The 23,677-nt window shown below is 42.8% G+C and overlaps 1 pseudogene; it reads right to left on the reverse strand.

Moving 5' to 3' along the window:
- Window positions 1-20,455: 20,455 nt before the first annotated feature.
- On the reverse strand, window positions 20,456-20,570 carry LOC117086556 (annotated as a pseudogene).
- Window positions 20,571-23,677: the final 3,107 nt, after the last annotated feature.

Below are 23,677 nucleotides of genomic sequence, written 5' to 3' on the forward strand. Positions count from 1 at the left end.
TATTTTTTAAAGATGAAAACAGTGAAAGTATGACTCAAAACAGTTTTAGGAAGTCAAGTTAGCAAAGCCATTAAATTTTTTCTAACCTTTTCCTTTGTTCTGTTTTGGTTTGTTTGTCAATTAAAAAGTAACTTACCAATGTGACATTTTGTTAAAGTTAATATTTTTCTTTTTTTTTTTTTTTTTTTTTTTTTTGAGACGGAGTCTGGCTCTGTCGCCCAGGCTGGAGTGCAGTGGCCGGATCTCAGCTCACTGCAAACTGCGCCTCCCAGGTTCACGCCATTCTCCTGCCTCCGCCTCCCAAGTAGCTGGGACTACAGGCGCCCGCCTCGTCGCCCGGCTAGTTTTTTGTATTCTTTAGTAGAGACGGGGTTTCACCGTATTAGCCAGGATGGTCTCGATCTCCTGACCTTGTGATCCGCCCGTCTCGGCCTCCCAAAGTGCTGGGATTACAGGCTTGAGCCACCGTGCCCGGCCAATATTTTTCAAACACTAAATTATTCTATGGTGTTTGCTGCCAGATATAAGCTAGTTGTCTATTTCTGCACTGCTATTTGCCTCAGTGGCACTCATTAGACAGCATCTCTTATATTAATACAAAACACAAGGCCGGGCGCGGTGGCTCACGCCTGTAATCCCAGCACTTTGGGAGGCCTAGGCGGGAGGATCATGAGGTCAGGAGTTCAAGACCAGCCTGGCCAACAGAGTGGAAACCCCACCTCTACTAAAAATACAAAAAATTAGCCAGACCTGGTGGCGGGTGCCTGTAATCCCAGCTACTTGGGAGGCTGAGGCAGGAGAATCACTTGAACCTGGGAGGCAGAGGCTGCACTGGGCAGCAGTGCGAGACTCTATCTCAAAAACAAAAACAAACACAAACACACATACACAAGCTCTCCCAGGCTTCGACTGAGGGGAGCACTGGGAGATGACGGCCTGCCTGGGCCGAACTGTCTTCCTTTCCTCCTTGGGCTTCACGTTCCCAGTGAGACCCCCTCTATTGCTTTCCCTCTACTGCCTCCAGTCTGGGCCACAGGAATGTGCTATTCCGCTTTGAACTTGAACCCAAGCCTGGCCAAAACTGTCTTTCTTTGGCTCCCCTGAACATTCATTGCCTTCACTCATTTGGCAACAGTTAACGCAGCATCTTTGCTGGGTCCTCTCCTGGGTCCTGAGCAGCAAGGATGAATGAAGCAGACAAAATTATTTCCCTAAAGGAGCTGTGCCTTTAGTGGGAGAAGACAGAAGAAACACATACAGAGGAAAGAGAGCTATTGTTAGTCATTAATACCATTAAGAGACTGTTTCTTGTTTCCAAGAGCTTGCATACATCAAGGGAGAATAAGAAGAAATTAATTATAGAAGACACAAATAACAAGGTATTTACGCATGTTACCAAGTACAAGTTGTTCGTTTTAAAATGACTAAGCTGTAGCTTCAGAGTGGACACTTTGCCCCCAACTTCTTTCTACTAAGCAATCTCAGCCGCCTTGCTGTGGAGTTCTCAATAGCTGTTCTAATTCTTGTCTTGTCTCCTAGACTGAACATTTTTCTCTTTTCAAACGTCATTGCCAAGAAGCCCTCAATTTCAAACAAGTCACTGACCCAGTAAATTACCTAATGCGTCTACAGCTCCACCCACCTCTGCAGTCTCAGAATGCTCAAGCGGAAAACGTGGCTTGGGGCAGGTGACTCCTTAGGACTTGAAAATGAGGGAAATGTAGTTGCTTTTGGAAAAGTTCCATCACAAAATCGGAACTTCCAGGGGACACAATAGAGATATGCCAATCTGGGGAAAGACTCTCAGGCTGGTTCAAGACCCTAATAACCTGATAGAAGATGTTGGCTTATCTAAATTATGTGTCACTGTAATGTGGGGGTTGACTGGCCAAACAGGACCAAAACAGCAGAGTCTGAAAGGCTGGGGCTGGCAGTGCCCCCATGGACAGACAGGGTGCAGGGGCTTCACTGGCAGGCATACACACCAACTACAGAAATGAAGGAACTGGGCAATTAGTGCCATATGTTACTGAACATTTGAATGATAACATCCCTTTCTCTGAATCTTTGCTCATCAAGAAAGATTATGTGATTGACTTTCTAAATCTTTAGGGAAAATAAGGTAGGTCTTATGAATTCTGGGCCCACTTGTCAGTTTTATTTCTTATGGAAACGAATATATTGGAATTTCCATTACTAGAATTCAATGTCTTATCAGCATTTTCCCCAAGTCTGATCAAATTATTTATTTATTTTTTATTTATTTTTTATTTTTTGAGAAAAGGTCTTGTTCTGTCACCTAGGCTGGAATGCAATGGCACGATCTCGACTCACTGCAACCTCCACCTCCCGGGCTCAAGCAATCCTCCCACCTTAGCTTCCTGAGTAGCTGGGACCACAGGCGCACACCACCACGCCCAGCTAATTTTTGTATTATTTTAGAGAAAGGGTTTCGCCCTGTAGCCCAGGCTTGTCTTGAACTCCTGGGATCAAGGGATCTGCCCACCTCATCCTTCCAAGGTGGTTCAATTACAAGGTGTGAGCCATCGCGCCTGGCCCACGTTTCCTTTTCTAAGTCCCCAAAAGCTGTGGGCTGCATTAGGAATTCGTTTGATCACTCATTCATTCAACTGAATATTTTCAGAAACTTGTAACAGCTCAACCACTGTACTTTGGAATATAGCATTGAGCAGAATAGACTGATCCCGACCGTCGATTGCTCTAACCTGTCTTCCCTTCCCTCCTTGGGATTCACTTTCCCGGTGAGACCCCCTCTGTTACGTTGCCTCTATCACCTCCAATCTGGGGCACAGGAACGTGCTATTCCGCTTTGAACTGGAACCCAAGCCTGGCCAAAACTGTCTTTCTTTGGCCCCCTGAGTATTCGTTGCCTTCACTCATTTGGCAAAGTTAATGCAGCATCTTTGCTGGGTCCTCTCCTGGGTCCTGAGCAGCAGGGATGAATGAAGCAGACAAAATTCTTCCCCTAAAGGAGCTGTCCCTTTAGTGGGAGAGGGCAGAATAAACACATGCACAGGAAAGAGAGCTATTGTTAATCTTTATTAGATAGTCATAATATTTGAGTCTTCAAGCTCATTTGAGCTTTCAAGCAAATAGGTGCAATAAAGTGTGACAAGGATTTCTTTTTCTTTATTTATTTTTTATTTATTTATTTTTTTTTTTGAGATGGAGTACCACTCTGTCGCCTGGGCTGGAGTGCAGTGGCACGATCTCAGCTCACTGCAACTTCTGCCTCCCGGGTTCAAGCCATTCTCCTGCTTCAGCCTCCCGAGTAGCTGGGATTACAGGCGCCCTCCACTATGCCCAAGCTAATTTTTCGTATTTTTAGTAGAGACAGGGTTTCACCATGTTGGCCAGGCTGGTCTCAAACTCCTGACCTCGTGATTTGCCCGCCTCGGCCTCCCAGAGTGCTGGGAGCCACTGCGCCTAGCGGACAAGGGTTTCTTGAGATTGATGTTTGAAGGAAGGAAAAGGTAGGGTCTAGAAGAAACAGCTGGGTTCCAGAAGGTTTTCTGGAGTAAACAGTATCTAAACAGCAACCTGCGTTAGGAGTTTGCCCAGTGAATAGGGTAGAAAGAAGAGAAGAGAATGGAGGAAATGAGGGAAGGAGGAGAGAAGGGTGAGATGAGAGTATCCCGGAGAAGTCCAGGCAGGCAGGCACCTAAGTGCTGGGGAAAGTGAGACAGGGGGCAGGCGAGGGACCTTGCAGCCAAGGTTCTAGAAGTTTGGGCTCTATTCTTAGAGCAGTCCAGAGCCACAGCACAGCTTACTGGTCATGAACTAGCATGATCAGATTTGCATCTGGAACAAATCTCTGGCTGTGCAACTGCTGAATTAGGGAGGAGTGGAGGGCAGGCCTGGGCAGAGGCAGGTGTGATCTGTGTGAGCGACGATGGTGGCCCTAGGCAGAAATAGGGATTGAGAGAGAGGTGAAAGGATTTGAAAGACGTTTTAGAGGTGGAACTGAGAGGACTTGTGGATGGGTCAGTATGGATATGTATGGATGGCGTGAGGGAGATGGAAGAATGCAGGAAGATTTCTGGGCTGCTGCCTCAGGCCACGGAGTGGGTGGAAAGGGAACCTCCTGACTTGGATGCTGGTCTTCTATTTAGACTTTTCTTGAGCATACACAAAAGGAGAGGCTGGGCATGGTGGCTCACACCTGTAATCTCAAGACTTTGGGAGGCCGAGGCAGGTGGATGCCTGAGCTCAGGAGTTGGAGGCTGCTGTGAACTATGATCATGCCATTGCACTCTATCTACGCGACAGAGTGAGACCCTGTCCCTTTATTTAAAAAAATAAGGAGAGAGATATGCTTATATGAAGAGAAAGCTCATCTCCCACAAGAGTACACAGAGCAAAGAGAAAAGCTCGAGATGGAAATGACCGGCACATTTTAGGACTCTCCTAAACTTCATCAGTGAAGAAACTGCTATACTATTTCGAATGGAACACCTGGAAAAAGATCACCAGCTGCTTCTCTCTCCAGGACTCCAGGAGACAGAAACCCAATAGCCAGAGATCAAATAATAAACATTGGTGCAGTTAAAATATTTCCTTTCATTTCTGTCTTTGTTTCTCTTTATATTCATCTTCCTCCCAGAATGGTTGTTTTCAACATTCATTATCTTCCTTCTTTGTTATCTCATTGCCCTTCTTACTGTATCAGCCTGTATTAGTCAGAGTTCTCCAGAGAAACAGAGCCTGCAGGAGATACACAGGTATATAAGAGGAGACTTATGGGAAATTACTTACATGATTATGGAGGTCAAAAATTTCCACAGGCCAGGCGTGGTGGCTTACATCTGTAATCCCAGCAGTTTGAGAGGCCAAGAGGGGTGGATCATCTGAGGTCAGGAGTTTGAGACCAGCCTGACCAACATGGTGAAACCCCGTCTCTACTAAAAATACAAAAATTAGCTGGGCATGGTGGCGGGCACCTGTAATCCCAGCTACTCAGGAGGTTGAGGCAGGAGAGTCGCTTGAACCGGGGAGGCGGAGGTTGCAGTGAACCGAGATCGCACCACTGCATTCCAGCCTGAGCGACAGAGCGAAACTCTGTCTCAAAAAAAAAAAAAAAAAGTTCGATAATCTGCTGTCTGTAAACTGGAGACCAGGAAAGCCTGTGGTGTAATTCCCAGTTTGAGGCCAAAGGCCTGAGAACCAGGGGGCCACTGTTGTAAGTCCGAAGGCCCAGGAATGATGAGCTCCAATGTCCAAGAGAAGAAGATGGATGTTCCAGCTCCAGGAGACAGAGAATTCACCCTCCCTCTGCCTTTTGTTCTGTTCAGGCTCCCAACAGATGGGATGATGCCCACCCACGTTAGCGAGCGGGATCTTCTTTATTCAGTCCACCAATTCAAATGCCAATCTCGTTGCAGAAGAGAAGTGTTCCCGCAGACCCACCCAGAAATAACATTTCACTAGCTACCTGGGCATCCATTACCCTAGGCCAGTCGACACATAAAATTAACCATCACACAGCCTGTGTCTCACACAGTGCGTCACAAGGCTACCTGGATACTTTGCTTTTGGGCACTCAAGCTCTTGAGTTTATTTAATATTCTGAGTTTGGGCCGGGCGCGGTGGCTCATGCCTGTAATCCCAGCACTTTGGGAGGCTGAGGCGGGCAGATCACAAGGTCAGGAGATTGAGACCATCCTGGCCAACATGATGCAACCCCGTCTCTACTAAAATATAAAAAATTAGCTGGGCATGGTGGTGCGTGCCTGTAATCCCAGCTATGCAGGAGGCTGAGGCAGGAGAATCGCTTGAACCCAGGAGGTGGAGGTTGCAGTGAGCCAAGATTGCACCACTGCACTTCAGGCTGGTGACAGAGCACGACTCCATCTCAAAAAACAAACAAAAAATTATGAGTTTGATTTTGAATACTATGTATCTCCTTAATTGCATCTTAATAACTCCCTTATTCCCCATGAATTATTGAATTCTGTACACTTTTAGCTAACCCTTCCAGCAGCCCACCTTGCAAAGGCCACTATGTTAATGCTGTGGTTTTATCTGTGTACCCTTATTAGCATTCCAAATACTCATACTGAGATATTAGTATTTTGGGGGGTGGGTTCATGGATTAATTGGCTTCAGCCAGTCTGGTACATTTTAATTGTAAAGAAAAAAATAATTAGATTCAGTTATGTTAACTTTTCTCTTGGATTTGAATTTGATGTTCAAGCATGATGAAAGGAAAATATAGATGATAAAATATATGTAGGAAAATTATTATGACATCCATATTAAAAGTAATCATCAAGAAAGATTCTGAAATTATTTAATAAGCTTTTGGCAGTCTTTCCATTAGGCCTGTGAAAAGAGGTATTTATAAATGAATAATCATCAGTCTTCAATGGACTCCCAGCTTTGCCTGGAAGTCTTAATATAATTTTCTGGTTCACTCCCTTTCTTTCTCTATTGGACAACAGTTCTGAAACGTTCCTGCTTTCCTCAAACCTCTAATCCTTTTACCTCCCTTCTCATTCTTAGCTTCTTAGGGTAAAATGAAGCCATCAGCCAAGAACTCTCTCGATTTCTTTTAAATTAATGGCAAAAATCTCAATTACTTTTGCACCAACCTGGCACTTGCATCTAGTCTTTCTGTGCTTTCTGTTACATTAGGAGATGTTCTTTCTTCCTGACCTGTGGGAGGTCTTCCTGATCACTTTTGCAATTATCTCTTCGTTCGTCTATGGCTTCAAACTATCCCTTTCAACTGATTCTTTCCATGGCATGCTCATGTCCCTTTCATCTTAAAGCTAACAAAACCAAAAACTATGCCATGATTTGCACTCCCTCCAGCAACCTCCACCTTTCTCTTCTCTCCTTTATAACTAAATGTAGTGAAAGCTGTGTATAGATTTATGATTTTTGTCTCCTCACTTCTCATTGCCCAATCCACCCATCACACCAATGTAGTTTATGTCAGATCTCCAGTGCTCTCAACATCATTCCATACTCACTTTACCTAATCTCTAAACAGCATTTAGCACATTATCAACTTATTTTCTTTCTTGAGACATTCATCCTTTGATAACTAAATATCAGGATTACCTAATGCTTTGTCCGAAGCTCTGTTCTCCTTCTATATTCTTCTTTTTTTTTTTTTTTTTTTTTGAGACAAAGTCTCACTCTGTCACCCAGGCTGCAGTGCAGTGGCACAATCTCAGCTCACTGCAATCTCTGCCTCCCGGGTTCAAGTGATTCTTATGCCTCAGCCTCCCGAGTAGTTGGGATTACAGGCGCCCGCCACCACGCAGGGCTAGTTTTTGTATTTTAGTGGAGATGGGGTTTCACCATGTTGGCCAAACTGGTCTCAAACTCCTGACCTCAGGTGATCTACCCACCTCAGCCTCTGGAAGTGCTGGGATTACAGGCATGAGCCATCGTGCCCAGCCAATAGTCTTCTTGAGATTTCTAAGATCTCCATTCATCTCAGCTCTGCTGATAGCTTCAATCATTATCTATATGACAACTTCCAAATTAACATTGCTAGCCCAAACTTCTATTCTCAACTCCAGATCTTCTCCACTTTACTTCTCCATTTGGATGTCTCAGAAGTTTCTTTTTTTTTTGAGATGGAGTCTGGCTCTGTCTCCCAGGCTGGAGTGCAGTGGCCGGATCTCAGCTCACTGCAAGCTCCGCCTCCTGGGTTTACACTATTCTCCTGCCTCAGCCTCCCGAGTAGCTGGGACTACAGGCGCCGCCACCTCGCCCGGCTAAGAAGTTTCTTGTAGCCAGGTGCAGGGGCTCATGCCTCTAATCCCAGCATTTGAGAGGCTGAGGTGAGCAGATAACTTGAGTCCAAGAGTTCAAGAGCAGCCTGGGCTACATAGCAAGACCCCATCTCTACAATAGATTTTTTTTTTTTTTTTGAGATGGAGTCTTGCTCATCGCCCAGGCTGGAGTGCAGTGGCCCGATCTTGGCTCACTGCAAGCTCTGCCTCCCGGGTTCACGCCATTCTCCTGTCTCAGCCTCCCTAGTAGCTGGGACTACAGGCGCCCGCCGCCACGCCCAGCTAATTTTTTGTGTTTTTAGCAGAGACGGGGTTTCACCATGTTAGCCAGGATGGTCTTGATCTCCTGACCTCGTGATCCACCCGCCTCCGCCTCCCAAAGTGCTGGGATTACAGGCGTGAGCCACCGTGCCCAGCCTACAATAGATATTTAATACAAAGATAAAGTTGCTCAAGCTCAACATGTTCAGGAATGAATTTGCTGTTGTCTACTAGCTAAAAACTTTTCCTCTTCAATGGTTCCCTATCTCAGGGAGTGGAACCACCATGCAGGTCACAAGCAGGACCCTCGGTGTTGTCTCCAGTTGTTGCCTGTCTTCACCTTCCACACTCAGTACAACGCAATTCTACTGCTTTAACCTCCTGAATGGGTCTTAAATTTTTCTTCACGGTCACACTCTAGTCTAAACAACTTCTAAGGATCTTCAGTGAAACCAGGTAGCCCTTAGATTTTTTGAGGTCCCCCTCCCTTCCACCCTCATATTGAACTAGTACCAGTGGCGATAGATTTCCATAGGATCTAATAATGAACCGTGGGATAACAATAAAATGATTGCCTAATACATTGTGAGCCAAATAAAAATTTGTAAACCTGCAGTATCTAAATTCTTACATTATTTGTGGTTAGTTTCTACTTAAATTGTATTCCGGATGAGGCTGACATTTGAAAAAAAATTCAGTGTGCAATTGACAACAATTATTTAATGGCAAGTGATGAGGATCGTAAAAGATTAAAATAGTCTAAAAATAGTACACAGAGCAGATATTTTAAAAGGGCATGCATGACAAAACAAAAGGTGATTGCAAACTCCTGTTTTACATAAATTCAATTTAAAGCTAAGCAAAAAATAAATACCAAATAAAAAACATTTCAAAGGAAAACCTCTCATTAAGCCAGGTCAAATGAGGAAATCTGTGTATTCAAAGGTTCCTCATTAAGCCACATGCTCACCATCTACAAGGAGCGCGCACAGTCTTTTCATATCTCAAAGTGCTCTCTTGGAGAGAGGCCACCAAATGTATAGGAGGAGTTTCAACACCACAAAACTCCATCTTCCAGAAGTACAGCCTGAGCTCTTCACTCTCACAAACAGCGGCCACTCATGAGTCTCCATGGCAACAGACTCTGTAATGGCTAATGCATGCCTCTTAGAAAACGGTGTCGCTCAAGGTCAAAGTCTGCATTTGTGAAAAAGTCTCACTGTGTTCCTCTGCACAGACTTGTCATTGAACAGTAGCCAAAACTTGAGGCTCCTTAACCTTGAGGCTGTCGGCCAAGTGGCCCTGCTAACTTCCCTCCCCTGAGTCCTGCCAGCACTTCCTGTTTCTGTTCCTTCTATCTTGGAACACCTGAGTTCCTCCCTTTCCTGGAAAGCGTGCTGCTGAGGCCAGAGTTGGGATGCATAGCCAAGAAATTCTTCCACTTAGTCTATACATCATTGAGCAAGCAGTGCTTTGGGTTCCTGCTGTAAGCCTCCGTTGTGAACAAAGTCTTGGGAGGGGCCCTGCTTCCCCGGAGTGGAAACAAACCTACGAAGCAGAAGCTGAGGGGGAGCCGTCTCCCGGGCATTCTTCCAGGTCATCTCCTATGGCCGGGGTCTCTAAACGTGTTTGACTGCACATCCCATCAGCACAAAATTTTAGTATGTACTCCCAATATATTTACTTTTACATATAATTATATGCTGAAATCTAGATATTACAGTTTTGTAAAGCTTAATACATTTTTCTTTTCGAGACAGGATCTCATTCTGTTGCCCGGGCTGGAGTGCAACAGCTCGATCACAGCTCACTGCAGCCTCGACCTCCCACGCTCAAGTGATCCTCCTGCCTCAGTCTCCCAAGTAGCTGGAACTACAGGCACCCACCACCACGCTGGGCTAATTTTTGTTTTTTTGCAGTAACGGGGTTTGGCCATGTTGCCCAGACTGATCTTGAGCTCTTGGGCTTAAGTAATCTGGCTACCTCGGCCTCCCAAAGTGCTGAGATTGCAGGCGTGCACCCAGCCAATACTTTTTTTTTTGGTAAAATGTGTATCTCATATAGTCTTCCCACCTTCAACAGCCTGCTTTGCACACTTCATGGGTTGCTCACACTGCACTTTGAGGATCTTTGCTATTTACCTTCACGAGGCTCAGTGTTCTAAAATAGTTCTAAAATACAGATCTCTCCCTGCTTAAAACTCTTCAGTGGCACTGCATTGCTCTCAGGATCAAGTTCAGACTCTTTAACATGAACTTCACTTGGGTTTACAATCAGTCTGGCTCTGATCTCACCACTTCACCAGCCCACAGCTTAGAACTCTAGTACTCGCCTTCTTTCTAGGTCATATGTTTTCTCCCATCCAAGACTCTGCACAGACTATAGAAATCCTTTCTTCCCATATAGTCTTTCCCCCAACTCTTATTTTTAGGAAATTCCCTGGAATTCTTCCTCCACCTCCTACCTCATTAGGATGAAAACCCCACCATGTTTCTCCAACACAGCAGCTTTATTCTTTATGCAATACGCATTACAGTCTATTGCAATTGTGAACTTAGTATTGAGCTTGCTAAAGGTTGGGGTGGCTTTTTTAATTAAATGGCTTGGGTTTAGCAAGGTTAAAAAGGTGAAGAATTTCCTGATTTGAGATGGCACTCCACACCAGCCTAGAGCTTGTGCCTCTTTCCTTACCAAGGAGATACTGGCTCTGGTTCTGGGAACTGAGGGGAATGGGGTGTTCCTCTTCTCCTCCCTGTCTTCTTCCTTCCCATGGTATCTAGGCCAGATCATGGTCTAGGGGCAGTGTTTTTTGGATTTGCTGGTATGATTCATGGTATGAAATTAATTTTATAACAGACTCAGTACACACATAGATATATACACGCAGGTGCACACAAACACACATACATACACATACATATGTTACATATATATTAGTGTGTTCTCACATTGCCACAGAGAGATACCTGATACTGGGTAATTTATAAAGGAAAGAGGTTTAATTGGCTCATCATTCTACAGGCTGTACAGGAAGCAAAGCAGCATCAGCTTTTGAGAAAGCCTCAGGAAACGTATAATCATGGTGGAAGGCAAAGAGGGAGCAGGAACATCTTACATGGCCAGAGAAGGAGGAAGAGGGAGAGGGAGGAGGTACTACACACTTTTAAACAACCCGATCTCACAATAACTCACTCACTCACTATTGCCATGACAACATCAAGGGGGGTGGTGTTAAGCCAGGAGAAGCCATCCCCATGATTCCATCACCTCCCGCCTGGCCTCACCTATAACACTGGGGATTACAATTTGACATGAGATTTGGGTGGAGACACAGATCCAAACCATATCAACACATATGTATGTACACATCATATGTTTACTACTGTCTCAAGTATGCTTACCTATTTACCTTATTTACAGTTGCAACTCACCCCTACCACTCTTGAACCACCTTATGTTGCCCTGCTTTTCCTTTTCCTGTCCAACCTTTGAGCATACTAAATTCTTGATTTTACTATGGTTATTTTTATGGTCTGGATCCTTCCACTAGACTGTTAGCTCCTGGAGAACAGGGGTCTTTGTTTTCTTCATTCATGTGTCAAGTGCCCCAAACAGTTTCTGGCACATCATAGGTCCCCAAAGACTATTTGTTGTGCAAATGAATGAATGAATTGAAATAAATGTTTTATGAAATCTATGCTTACTACACGGAATACATACACATATTTTTCTCATCTCATCTATTAAAAAAAAAAACTGGCCAAGATCTACCAGTGGGTGAAAACCTGCAGTTTAACAAGCCCTGGCTTGGGCTGTGTATTAAGACCTGTGTCCGGGGCCCTGATGTGGCTGGTGGGAAGATATCTCGTGGGCCAGGAGCCTTCCCAGTTGATGCTGCAGAACTTAGCAGTAGAGTCTGGGTGTGAGGGAGGTCAGGAGGAACTGCTGTAGAAAAGTATATCCAACAAATGTTGTGGCAGTTTTAAAAGATGCCCCTGAACTCTTTGAGTTGAAAATATGAGGCCAGGCGCGGTGGCTCAAGCCTGTAATCCCAGCACTTTGGGAGGCCGAGACGGGCGGATCACGAGGTCAGGAGATCGAGACCATCCTGGCTAACACGGTGAAACCCCGTTTCTACTAAAAAAAAATACAAAAACTAGCCGGGCGAGGTGGCGGGCGCCTGTAGTCCCAGCTCCTCGGGAGGCTGAGGCAGGAGAATGGCGTAAACCCGGGAGGCGGAGCTTGCAGTGAGCTGAGATCCGGCCACTGCACTCCAGTCCGGGCGACAGAGCGAGACTCCGCCTCAAAAAAAAAAAAAAAAAAAAAAAAAAAAAGAAAATATGCTCCTGCCTTCAAAAGGTGGAGCCTAATTTCCCTCCCCTTGAGTGGGGGCTGGTCTTAGTCACTCACTTCCAGTGAATAGAGTGTGGTGAAAGTGGGCATGTGTGGCTTCCAAGACTAGGGAAGAAAGGTGGTGTGACTTTCTCTCTGCTCTCTCTTTTGGATCACCTACTGTGGGGGAAGCCAGCTGCCATGCAGTGAGGACACTCAAGCAGCCCTGTGGAGAGGCCCATGTGGTAAAGAACTAAGGCCTCCTGCCAACAACCATGTCAGTGAGCCCTCTTGGAAGTGAATCTTCTCGTCCCAGTCAAGCCTTCAGATGACATTTTGTTTGTCACCAACCAAACCACTCCCAAATTTCTGATCCCAGAAGCTGTGAGGTAATAAATGTTTGTTATTTTAAGCCACTAAATTTTGGAGTAATTTGTTATACAGAAATGGGTAATGAATACAAGTGTAAGCTATTTTATTTTATTATTATTATTTTTAAGATGGAGTCTCACTCTGTCACCCAGGTTGGAGTGCAGTGGCACAATCTTGGCTCACTGCAGCCTCTGCCTCCCAGGTTCAAGCGATCCTCCTGCCTCAGCCTCCTGAGCAGCTGGGATTGCAGGCGCGCACCACTATGCCCGGCTAATTTTTGTATTTTTAGTAGAGACGGGGTTTCACCATGTTAGTGATTTTAAAAAGGGTTTATTCTTATATAATTTTAGGCTTAACTTAATTGGCACACTTACTTTCTTAACCTCAACTTGGAACTGCTGGGTCTTTTCATACTGTCAGGCAATGGTCTAGTGAGAGTTCCTGCAAGAGAGGTAGATGTCTCTTCCTGAATCACAGTGAGCAAATTTCCAGTCATGTGAGCACCATCTATAAAACATACGTGGAGGAGAACAGTGGTGTACACACAGTGGTGCTGACGTGGTGGGTGGCGGCAGTGGAAGGAGGGGGTTATGAATTTAATGTAACTAAAAGAGCGAGAATGAGCTGGTCCATGAGACAGGATATCTGAGCACCATCATTTCCCAGGCAGAGCTTGGTTCTCACCAAGAGTTTGGGCTCTGAAAATGCTATTAAATGGCAAAACGTGCAGAATAGCTTTGGTCTGGTTCTCTTAATAATTCCCTAGCTATTAGTAATTCTTTTTTCTCTTAGGACTTACAAATTACATATTCACCATGACCCACATTTCTAAGCCTGTATGAACAAGTTTCATAGTCCAGTGAGCAGAAGGCTTAGCTCACATTGGGAGCTGATGCTGACCAGAGTTCCCCATTCCACCGCACCCTCTGCAAGGCAGAACTGAACATGTAAGATATTAGCACTGCGTATTTTCCCCAATAATAAAAATATTGACTTTATACTTGTATATTGCCGAAGGTTTTCTTGTCTACCCATTCCACCATCAATCATTTGGTACTGCACTGTCCTATACGGTAGCCAGGAGCCACATGTGACTGTTGGGCACCTGTAATGTGACCAGTCCAAGTTCACACGTGCTGAAAGTATGAAATATGCTCCAGATTTTGAAGACTTAGAATAAAGTAAAATATTTCATTAATAATGATTATATTGATTGTATGTAGGAACACTACTATTTGGATATAATGGATTAAATAAAACTCATCACTAAAATTAATTTTACTTGATTTCTTTTTGCTTTTCCAAACATGGCTGTGAAAAGGTTTAACATTTCATGTGTGGCTCACATATTCCTGTTAGACAGCATGGACCTGGAAGTTGGCCTAGGGTCTTTTAGCACCAATTCCTTGCCCAGGTATTTTGGTGAGAACACTTGATCACATCCACAGCACTGTGAATTCCTCCATGTAGCTTCACAATCTTGCTGAAACGTCCAGGTGAGCAACTGTGTGTCTGTAGGATTAGAGCTGATAACTGGCTCCTGATCACAGCCTACCCTGGTGTGGGAAGGTGGCTGCAGAAGAGGTTACCGGACATGCTACAAGGCCTGCAGCTTCTCACTAGGGGAACGGAATTAAACTCCAGGGCCTGTGCCTGCAGAAGGCCAAGGACGTTCATTCCACTCCACTGAAATTACAGCTCTAACCTTGAGCAAAAAATGTCATTGTCAGAAGAAACAAGATTAAGGGATCAACAGTGAAAAAAAACCAACTAAAAGCTTTTTAATGTTAAGATTCCAGGGTTAAAATTCTATTTCCCCATCACTATTTGTCTACATAGCTGGTATTTCCTAGGCCCACACATGACAAGTCTCTTTTGTGGCTTGATCTCTGAAAGTTTTTACATATTTTGCCTTCTATTTGGTTAGAGGGGATTCTGTTTCACTTTAATCATTTGGTGACTTGTAGAGTCATGAGTTCCTGTCATAATTAAATTAGTGGATTAGCATTAAATTATCTCTTCAAAGCAATGCAAAACATAATGTACAGGCATGTGCCAAACAATGACATTTCAGTCAATGACAAACTGCATGGACAATGGTGGGCCCCTAAGATTATAAAGGAGCTGAGGCCGGGCGCAGTGGCTCAAGCCTGTAATCCCAGCACTTTGGGAGGCCGAGACGGGCGGATCACGAGGTCAGGAGATGGAGACCATCCTGGCTAACACGGTGAAACCCCGTCTCTACTAAAAGCTACAAAAAACTAGCCGGGCGAGGTGGCGGGCGCCTGTAGTCCCAGCTACTTGGGAGGCTGAGGCAGGAGAATGGCGTGAACCCGGGAGGCAGAGCTTGCAGTGAGCCGAGATCCGGCCACTGCACTCCAGCCTGGGTGACAGAGCGAGACTTCGTCTCAAAAAAAAAAAAAAAAAAAAAGGAGCTGAAAAATTCCTCTTGCCCAGTGATATCATAGCTACCATATTCATTGTCACATGGTAGTGTGATGCATTGCTCACATGTTTTTGTTGTAAATACTGGGCTGCCAGTCATACAAAAGTATCACATATACAATTATGTACAGTACATAATACTTGATGATGGCAATAAATGACTATTTTACTGGTTTATGTATTTACTAAACTGTACTTTTTTCTTTTCTTTTTTCTTTTTTTTGAGACGGAGTCCCACTCTGTCGCCCAGGCTGGAGTGCAGTGGCCGGATCTCAGCTCACTGCAAGCTCCGCCTCCCGGGTTTACGCCATTCTCCTGCCTCAGCCTCCTGAGCAGCTGGGACTACAGGCGCCGCCACCTCGCCCGGCTAGTTTTTTGTATTTTTTAGTAGAGACGGGGTTTCATTCGTGATCCGCCCGTCTCGGCCTCCCAAAGTGCTGGGATTACAGGCTTGAGCCACCGCGCCCGGCCTTAAACTGTACTTTTTATCATTATTTTAGAGTGTATTCTGTCTACCTATTAACGAAAGTTAAGTAAAACTCAGGCAGGTCCTTCAGGAGGTATCCGGAAGAAAGCATTGTTATCCCCGGGGATGACAGCTGCGTGCCTGTTACTTCCCCTGAAGGCCTTCCAGTGGGACAGGATGTGAAGATGGAAGACAGTGATACTGATGATCCTACCTGTGTAGGCCTCGGCTAATGTGTGTGTTCGTGTGTTTTTCACCAAAAAAAATTTAAAAAGTAAAAAAAAATAAATAAAAGTTAAAAACAGAAAAGAACTTAGAGACTAAGGATATAAAGAAAGAAAATGTGTATATATAAGTCACTATACAATGTGTGTTTTAAGCTGTTATTACAAAAGAGTCAAAATATGTTTTTTAAAAAGTTTATAAAGTAAGAAAGTTACAGTAAGCTAAGGTTAGTTTATTGTTGAAGAAAGACATTTTTAAAATAAATTTAGTGGCTGGGCACGGTGGCTCATGCCTGTAATCCCAGCTCTTTGGGAGGCCAAGGTGGGTGGATCACCTGAGGTGAGGAGTTCAAGACCAGCCTGACCAACATGGTGAAACCCCGTCTCTACTAAAAATACAAAAATTAGCTGGGAGTGGTGGCACACACCTGTAGTCCCACCTACTTGGAAGGCTGAGGCAGGAGAATTGCTTGAACCCAGGAGGCGGAGGTTGCAGTGAGCCGAGATCATGCCACTGCACTCAGGCCTGGGCAACAGAATGAGACTCTGTCTCAAGAAAAAAAAAAAAATTAGTGTAGCCTAAAAGTGTTTATAAAGTCTAGAGTGGTGTACAGCAATATCCTAGGCCTTCACACTCACTCACCATTCACTCACTGACTTACCCAGAGCGACTTCCAGTTCTGCAAGCTTTATTCATAGTAAGTGCCCCATATATGTGTACCATTTTAAATATTTTATGCTGTACTTTTAATGTGCATTTTCTATGTTTAGATACACAAATACTTACCATTGTGTTACAACTGCCTACAATATTCAGTATAGTCACGTGCTGTACAGATTTGCAGCCTGGGAGTAATAGGCTTTACCATACAGCCTAGGTATGTAGTGGACCATTTAGATTTGTTTAAGTACATACACTCTTCGACGTTTTCCCAACAACAAACTCACCTAATGACACGTTTCACCATTAGGTGATGTGTGACTGTATAGGGAAATGTTGTGTGTGGACTGTATGTTTATTTTTCCCCCAATTCATTTTGTCTCCAATGAACCATGTGTATTTAAATTACACTCTACCAAATAAGGTAGCCCTATTTCTATTTCTAATTTCTCCCCTTGTGATTTCACAATAAAGATTTAGTACTTGTCATTTGTGTTTTAATTAGGCCCTGTTCCTGGTCATGGCAGATCAGTTTTGCCCGGAGGTTTGATGCATGCCTTGACTGCGCTCTCTGTTTCTGGTACTCTGTCATTTTTATTTCCTCTTGTTCTGTCTGTCATGAAGGCGTGTGATAGAGAGATAGTGTCCTCAAATGATAAAAAGATAAACGACTCTGATAGAACGATTTACCTACCATCCTGTTAAAGTTTCAGAGCTAGTCTTGAATGATTTGTATGTGCACTGAAAAATAATGTATATTTTGCTGTTGTTGGGTGGAATTTCAACGAGGTCCAGTTGGTTGATCATCTTGTTGAAATCTTGTGCCCGCTTACGGATTTGTTGTCTGTCTATTTTATCAATAACTAAGAGACAGTGCTGAAATAGTTCAGTATAGGCCAGGCACAGTGGCTCACGCCTGTAATCCCAGCACTTTGGGAGGCCGAGGCGGGCAGATCACCTGAGGTCAGGAGTTCAAGACCAGCCTGGCCAACATGGTGAAACCCCGTCTCTACTAAAAATACAAAAATTAGCTGGATATAGTGGCAGGCGCCTGTAGTCCCAGCTACTTGGGAGGTTGAAGCAGGAGAATTGCTTGAACCTGGGAGGCGGAGGTTGCAGTGAGCTGAGACTGCATCATTTTACTCCAGCCTGGGCGACAAAAGCAAAAAAAACTGTCTCGAAAAACAAAAACAAAAATGAAATATTTCAGTATAATTGTGGAATTGCCTATTTCTCCTTGCAATTCTATCAGTTTTCCTTTATGCATTTTAAAGCTCTGTTATTATGTGCAAAAACATATAAGACTGCTTTTTTTTAATGACTTGACCCCTTTATCAATGTGAAATGACTCTGTTCATCTCTGATAATATTCCATGGTATGAAATCAACTTTGATATTTATGTAGTAATTCAGCTTTCTTTTGATTACTGTTATCATGGTGTATCTTTTTCCATCTTTTTACTTATAACCTTTTATTATTTTCATATTTAAAATGCATTTATTGTAAGCAGCATATAGTTGGGTCTTTTTTTACCTTCAATTCTGATTTATGTCATTTAATGACTGGTAGTCCATTTACTTTTAATGCGATTATTAATATAGTTAGGTTTAACCTACCATCTTACTATTTGTTTTCTATTTATTGCATTCCCCATTTTGCCTTCTTATGAATTTGTTGAGTATTTTCTATGATTTCATTTATCTGTTTGTTGGTTTGTTAGCTATACCTCTCTTTTTTTAATGACTGATTTAGGGTTTATAGTATATATCAGGGGTTGGCAAAGTATAGCCCCTGAGCCAAATCTGCTAGTTTTACCTGTTATTGTAAATAAAGTTTTATTGAAATACACCCACACCCATTAGTGTATTTATTGCCTCTGGCTGCTTGTACACTACAACAACAGTATTGAGGGTAGGTGCAGTAGCTCACGTCTGTAATCCCAGCCCTTTGGGAGGCTGAGGTGGGAGGATCACAGGAATTCAAGACCAGCCTGGGCCACATAGGGAGACACCACCTCTACCAAAAAAAAAAAAAAAAAAAATTAGCTGGGTGTAGTGACACACATCTGTAGCCCCAGCTACTTGGGAGGCTGAGATGGGAGGACTGCTTGAACTCAGGAGCTTAAGGCTGCAGTGGGCTGTGATCACGCCACTGAACTATAGCCTGGATAACACAGTGAAGCCCTGTCTCAAAAAAAAAAAAAGTAAAAATAAAAATAAAATAGAATAAGAAAACAGTAGAATTGAGTAATTGTGACGGAGACTGTAAGGCCTTCAAAGACTAAAATATTTACTAACTGACCCTTTACAGAAAATGTTTGCCAACCCCTGATAAGCATTTTAACTTATCATAATCTACCATCAAGTAATGTCATGCTGTTTCACATATACTTGCAACAATAAATTGAAATCCTGGATTGGCCTTTGTGCTCTTGTCAAAAATTTTACTTTATTTATAAGGCCCACAATGCATTGTGGTTATTTTTGCTTTACAAAATTATGTTTCAAAGATTGTTTTTAAATACAAAAAAAGAGTCTTTTATATTAACCTCCCCCGCTCCCCCCAATGCCCCTTACAGAATGAACATTTCTGGTGTTCTTTATTCCTTTGTATAAAACCAGATTTCTTAAGGGACTTCTCTTAACATTTCTTATAGTGTAGGTCTACTGGTGACTAATTCTTTTGGTTTTGTATGTCTGAAAAAGTCTTTATTTTGATTTTGCTTTTGAAGATATTGTTACTGGATATAAAAATCTAAGTTGACAGTGTTTTTTGTTTTGTTTTGTCTTTTAGTACTATAAGGGTGCTTTGCCAATATCTTTTGGTTTATATTATTTCTAACAAGAAGTTTGCTGTCATTCTTATCTTTATTCCTCCATACCTGTATCTTCTTTCTGGTTGCTTTTTTTTTTCCTTTTTATTAGTAGATTTAACAACTTGATTTTGATATATTTTATCCTAGTCTTCTTTACATGTCTTGTGTTGGGATTTGTTACGTTTCTTAAACCTGTGGATTAATAGTTTGTATTACATTTGGAAATGTTTTGGTTATTCTTTCTTCAAATTTTTTTTATGATCCTCTGCTTCCTCTTCCCACCAGACTTCCGTTACACAATTACACGTATGTTAGACTAACTGCAGTTGTCCCATAGTTCACTTATGTTTTATTCTTTTCTTCAGTCTTTTTTTCTCTCTGTATGTTTTAGTTTGGACAGTTTGTACTGCTATATATTCACGTTTACTAATCTTTTCTTCTGCACTTTCTAATCTGTTATTAATTTCATTCAATATATTTTTTATTTTGGACATGTAGTTTTATTTCTAAAAGTTTTAATTGGGTCTCTAAAAATATTTCCCATGTCTCTTTTTAACATGGGCATACTTTTCTCTACCATCTTGAACATATAGGATATAGGTATAGTTACTATCTTAAAGTCCTTGTCCACTTATTCTATTATTTGTCTCATTTCTGGGTCTGTTTATGTTAATTTTTCTGCCAATTAATTTTCATCCATTTCCCCAACATAACTTTTTTTCTTGAGCTTTTTTTTTTTTTTTTTTTGGCCTGTTGCCCAGGCTGAAGTGCAATAGCACGATCACAGCTCACTGCAGCCTCAACATCTCGGGCTCAAGCAATTCTCCCACCTCAGCCTCTCAAGTTGTTGGGACTACAGGCACATATCACCACGCCCAGCTAATTTTTAAATTTTTTGTAGAATGAGGTCTTGCTATGTTGTCAGGGCTGGTCTCGAACTCCTGGACTCAACTGATTCCACCACACCCTCCCAAAGTGCTGGGATTGTAGGTGTGAGCCACAATGCGCAGCCTTCTTGAGTATTTTGAAAGAAATCTCAGACAACATGTGTCTTGTAAATACTTCAGTGTGCATGTCTAGGTGATAATTAGTAAAGATTTTTTTTTTCACATTGGATGGGTAATGTGGTGCTGATGTAGTAACAAGGTTTGAGGGAGGCTGATCTGCTGATCTCACACATTAACGTGAAAATGAAATAATCATACTTATGAACCACAAAAGGATAGTAAACCCTTTGCTATTTATCACTTAAGAAAACTAAAAACCATTCCTGAATATAATCTAATATTCAGATCATACGTGAATTGCTCTACTTCATCTTAAAAATGCCTTTTTACAGACGATTTCTTTGAATCAGGATACAACGAGAATCACTAATTGGCTGCTATATCACTAAGTCTCTTTTATTCTGTAAGTCTCTTTTCCACATGCTATAGTATGTTAAAGAAAATGAGTCATTTGTCTGCAGACACCCACAATCTACATTGGCTGATTGTTTCCTTGTGGTATCATTTGACTTGTGCTGCAAACCCTTATATCCCCTGGAAATTGACAGTTGGACCTAGAGGTCTAAGTGATAGGCTCAGGCTGAATTTTACAGGCAAGAACCCTCCATATGAACCTTGTGCAATTTTTTGGCATCGTGTGGTACTTTGTCCCATTTTTAGAAAGGCCGAGATTGATAAGTATGTGCTGGATGTGCCCCACTGATGCCTCCACTGGGAACGCCTACCAACATTTCATTCCATGTTTTGGCTTGCATCAGAGAAGAAAAATTTATTTTGTTTATTTTTGCTTTATTTATTTATTTATTTATTTATTTGAGATGGAGTTTTGCTCTTGTTGCTCAGGATGGAGGGCAGTGGCATAATCCTGGCTCACCACAATCTCTGCCTCCCGGGTTCAAGCTATTCTCCTGCCTCAGTCTCCCAAGTAGCTGGGATTACAGGCGTGCACCACCACGACCGGCTAATTTTTGTATTTTTAGTAGAGACAGGGTTTCTCCATGTTGGTCAGGCTGGTCTCGAACTCCTGACCTCAGGTGATCTGCCCATCTTGGCCTCCCAAAGTGCTGGTATTACAGGCGTGAGCCACCATGCCTGACCAAAGAAAAAATTTTACTCTAATTATGAAGATAGGCAGGGCCAGTATTTTTAGGCACAGATCTGCTTGAAATGGAACAGAGGTGGCTAGGGGAACACTGCTGGTTCAGGCTCAGGCAGCATCCCTGTCTCCATGGCTTCTCTATTCATTCACCCATTTGCCTGCCTATTGGGCTATACACTTATCAGAGAGGGCCAGTGGCCTGCTACGGTATCCGTAACATTATTCCAATGTAAGTCTTCACCAGAGGTTTTATGGGAAGCCACATGAGAAATTAGAATTTTCATACTGGAAATTAAGGACAGTTGGGGAGAGGGGTTGATGAAATAGCCTTGAAAAAGACTCTTTAGCATGAAATAGTTACTCTATTCTTTTGAGGGTTAAATGTCCTTTCTTTGATGAAATCATGTTAATGTAGTTGGTAAATGGCCAAATACAAAGTTGGCAATTTTATTTTACTGATCTGTGAAATAAAAAAGTTTCAGAAACAAGTAAAGATAATCCTCAATCTAGGAAGTATATGAGAACCTCCAGGTAGCATGCACTTTTAATATTTTTTCAAGAGGACATGGCTTAGGAAAGAAAAAAGATTGGGAAACGCTGCTCTAAAAAACAATGGAATTAGCATGATGCACATCAATCTATCAGATGACAAAGGTAACTATAACTGGCAACGTCTTTTTTTTTTTTTAAATCCATAAAGGTCCACTACCGGCCATAGGGGGTGGCTCACGCCTGTAACCCCAGCACTTTGGGAGGCTGAGGTAGGCGGATCACGGGGTCAAGAGATTGAGACCATCCTGGCCAACATGGTGAAACCCTGTTGCTACTAAAAATACAAAAATTAGCTACGGGTGGTGCCGGGCGCCTGTAGTCCCAGCTACTCAGGAGGCTGAGGCAGGACAATTGCTTGAACCTGGGAGGCAGAGGTTGCGGTGAGCTGACATCATGCCACACCAGCCTGGTGACAGAGCGAATTCCCGTCTCAAGAAAAAAAAAAAAAAAGGTTCACTATCACTCAATATCACATTAAAAATAAATAGCCACGTTGAAGTACCACTTAACACCCATAAGGATGGCTATGATGAAAAAGAGATACAGTAACAAGTGTTGGTGAGGATGGATAAATTGAAACCTTCATATGCTGTGGGTGGCGACATAAATTGGTGTAGGCACCATGGAAAACAGTTTGGCAATTCCCCAAAGGGAGATACGGAGTTGCCATGTGACCAAGCAATTCCATTCTTAGTTCTATACTTAAGAGAACTTCAAGCCTATATTCACACAAAACTTGCACACAAATGTTCATAGCAGGGTTAACCACAATAGCTAAAAAGCTTTAACAGCCCAAATGTCCAGGAACTGAAGAATGGATAAATACAATGTGGTCTATCCATACAATGGAATGTTATTCAGCAATAAAAAGAAATGCAGTGTTGTTACATGCTACAACATGGATAAACCTTGAAAACATGATGCTCAGCGAAGGAAGCCAGTCACAAAGGACTGCATATTGTATAATTTCATTTACAGGAAATGTCCAGAGTAATCAAATCCAGGACAGGGCGCAGTGGCTCACGCCTGTAATCCCAGCACTTTGGGAGGCTGAGGCGGGAGGATCACGAGGTCAGGAGTTCAAGACCAGCCTGGCCAACGTGATGAAACCCCTTCTCTACTAAAAATACAAAAAAATAGCCAGGCTTGGTGGCACATGCCTGTAGTCCCAGCTACTCGGGAGGCTGGGGCGGGAGAATTGCTTGAACCTGGCAGGTGGAGGTTGCAGTGAGCTGAGATTGTGCCACTGCACTCCAGCCTGGGGGACAGAGCGAGACTCCATCTCAAAAATATAATAATAATAAAATCAAATCCAGAGACACAAAGTAGATTGCGTTTCCTAGAGCGTGAGAGGCAAGGGAGAAGGGAGATGGGAAATGGCTCCCAGTGGGTATGGAGTTTCTTTGGGGATGAGAAAACGTTCAAAAATGATTTCAGGATGGTCGCACAACTCTGTGCATATATTAAACCCACTAAATTATATACTTTATACATTGTATGGTATGTAAAATACATCTTAATAAAGCTGTTATAAAATAAAAAACAGCCTTTTGAATAAATATCGCCTTAAAGACATGAAATGTTTCACTCATCTGCCACATAGAATCTCAAGGATTAGAGATTTACGAAGTTAGAATGGATTATCGGCCTTTTCATCCTCTTTCTCCATTTTT

Source organism: Trachypithecus francoisi, unplaced genomic scaffold (assembly GCF_009764315.1).
Source record: "Trachypithecus francoisi isolate TF-2019V2 unplaced genomic scaffold, Tfra_2.0 Lachesis_group1, whole genome shotgun sequence".
In the NCBI taxonomy this organism is placed as follows: Eukaryota; Metazoa; Chordata; class Mammalia; order Primates; family Cercopithecidae; genus Trachypithecus; species Trachypithecus francoisi.